The following is a 2,500-nucleotide window of genomic DNA, read 5'->3' as shown; positions in this document are numbered from 1 at the left end:
GCAGGCAGTCGGCCCGCCGGCTGGCCAGCCGACCCGCCGGCCCGCGGTTGCTGACAGCGAGAAAAAGAAACCCAAGCGGCCCTCCCCGGAATTGTGCCCCCCCTTCGTCTGTTTATGCCTGTTCCTTGCCCCGTTAACCGACAGATTTGTTTAGCCAGGTACTTTGACTTAGAGATTGATTTCGTGTTTTCACCGCTCCGTCTTACTTTCGCTTTTGCCCGCCCGGGTCCAGCCCGCGTTCACGATGTTCCGGCCGGACAACCGGGACCGTATGTGCCATTCGTTGGAAGTGGTGGGTACTCTGCTCCGCTGTGCGTGGGTGCGTGTCCACGTGAGCTAAGGAGGACCCTCCAGAGAGACCGAGCGAGTGACTGTGAGTGTGGAGGCGGGTGAACGATTTGTATCGGTTTGCTTGCATGATCGAGACCGTTGTCGGGCGACACCTAGTGGTGACAAGTTTCTGCAATGTCCCTGGTCCCCGGTTGATGGCTAATGGCGAGGAAGTGCCTGGGGTAAGCCGGCCAGGGTGAGAGGAGTCCCGGCAGGCAGGCGAGTTCGTCCTAGACATGGTGTCGTGTTTGAGGACAGGCTGTATCTAAGAGGTTGTACCTGGAGATCTGCAGGGAGCTGTAGTTTCACTACTCCCTATTGAAACAACTAGGGGGCTGGGTGGCGGTTTGATCAGGTAGACCAGAAGGCCAGCCGGGGAGTTTTTTTTTTTTTTTTTTTTCTTTTTTCCTTCAAGAGCCCTCTCGGTCCCTGCCAGCGGGGCCATGGATATCTGAGGCCGAGAGCATGCCCTGGCCCGGGCTTCCAAGCCCCGGTGGCCCAGCTCGCTGGAGCCTCGGAGCTTTATTTTTTTTCTTTTTTTTTTTTTTTTTTTTGAGTCCTCTAGGTCCCGGCCAGCGGGGCCCTGGATATCTGAGGCCGAGAGGATGCCCTGGCCCGGGCTTCCAAGCCCCGGTGGCCCGGCTCGCTGGAGCCTCGGAGCTTTTTTTCCTGCAAGAACCCTCTCGGTCCCAGCCAGCGGGGCCCTGGATATCTGAGGCCGAGAGGATGCCCTGGCCCGGGCTTCCAAGCCCCGGTGGCCCGGCTCGCTGGAGCCTCGGAGCTTTTTTTCTCCAAGAGCCCTCTCGGTCCCTGCCAGCGGGGCCCTGGATATCTGAGGCCGAGAGGATGCCCTGGCCCGGGCTTCCAAGCCCCCGTGGCCCGGCTCGCTGGAGCTTCGTAGCTTTTTTTTTTTTTTTTCCTCCAAGAGCCCTCTCGGTCCCTGCCAGCGGGGCCCTGGATATCTGAGGCCGAGAGGATGCCCTGGCCCGGCTTTCTATCCCGGGCCTCTCGGTCTGTGAGTACTCTCACGGTTCTAAGGTCGACCAGTTGTTCCTTTGAGGACCGGTTCTCTTTCTTATGGGGACGTTTCTGTGACACTTCCCCTAGCATGACTTCCAGATCTTTGTTGGTGCCTGTATGTTTCCTCCCCGACACTTTTGTGGTTTTGATCTTTCCTCTCAGTTCGCATTGTACCTGGAGATATATACTGACACGCTGTCCTGTGACTGTGACACTCAAAGGACATTATAAGCGATCCCCGAAAGGCTGTTTGCTTGTCCAGCCTTTTTATGTCTGCCCATGGGTTGCTGCGGTGCCTGAAGCTATTTTTTTCCCCCAGCAGGCTTCCTGCGTTCCCGAGATTGGTTGCTTGTGTGTCCCGGGGTGTAGCTTGTGACAACCGGGCACTGCTGATATTTTTGCGTGTCAGGAGTATCCCGATTTCTCTGCGGTCGTTGTCACCTGTTGCCGGCTGGAGGAGCGCCTATTTTTTGCCGTTTTCCCGGTGTCTTCCGTTAACTGGCTTTTTTTTTTTTTTTTTGGAGCGTTCCGGAATCTCCCGTAGTTGTGTGCTCGCTGTGTCCGGGTCGTTCTGCCACATGCCTCCCGAGTGCGCTTTTTTTCTTTTTTGGTCTGTGCTTTTTTTTTTTTTTTTAAATATATATATATATATGTATATCTGTATTGGGGTCGACCAGTTGTCCTTTTCTTTCGTCCACCTGTTAAGAGAGCGCGGGTCGACCAGTTGTCCCGTTCGAGGTGGTCCTGATAACCTGCGGGCGACTGGTTCTTGTTTCTGTCGGACGCAAAGTCGATAGAGGGCGCTGTGTGTGTCGCTTTGGCTCCTCTTTTTTTTTTTTTTTTTCTTTTTTTTAAATAGATATTGAAGGAGGATGACCGGCTTTCTCGAACCATTTATTTATTTATTTATTTATTTATTTATTTATTTATTTATTTATTCATTCATTTATTCATTTATTTATTCATTTATTTATTCATTTATTCATTTATTCATTCATTTATTCATTCATTCATTCATTCATTCATTCATTCATTTATCTATCTATCCATTCATTCATTCACTTAATTACTTAGTTATTTATCTATCTATTTATCTATTTATCTATTTATTTATTTAACTTAAATAAGTACACTGCAGCTGTCTTCAGAC

The 2,500-nt window shown here is 51.0% G+C and overlaps 1 long non-coding RNA gene across 3 annotated transcripts in view; it reads left to right on the top strand.

Moving 5' to 3' along the window:
- LOC308416134 overlaps positions 1 to 2,500 on the top strand; it is a 3,609-nt gene that overhangs the window by 70 nt on the left and 1,039 nt on the right. The window contains exon 1 of one of the 3 annotated variants that reach the window (XR_013974914.1): positions 1 to 158. This exon is cut by the window's left edge and continues 70 nt beyond it. This is a non-coding gene — a long non-coding RNA (uncharacterized lncRNA). Of the gene's footprint in view, positions 374 to 2,500 lie in introns of all 3 variants that reach the window. The other 2 variants (XR_013974915.1, XR_013974916.1) reach the window with 2 other exon arrangements.

This window comes from Micromys minutus (genome assembly GCF_963924665.1).
Source record: "Micromys minutus genome assembly, contig: SCAFFOLD_215, whole genome shotgun sequence".
Classification (NCBI taxonomy): Eukaryota; Metazoa; Chordata; class Mammalia; order Rodentia; family Muridae; genus Micromys; species Micromys minutus.
This window is presented reverse-complemented; position numbering and strand designations above follow the sequence as displayed.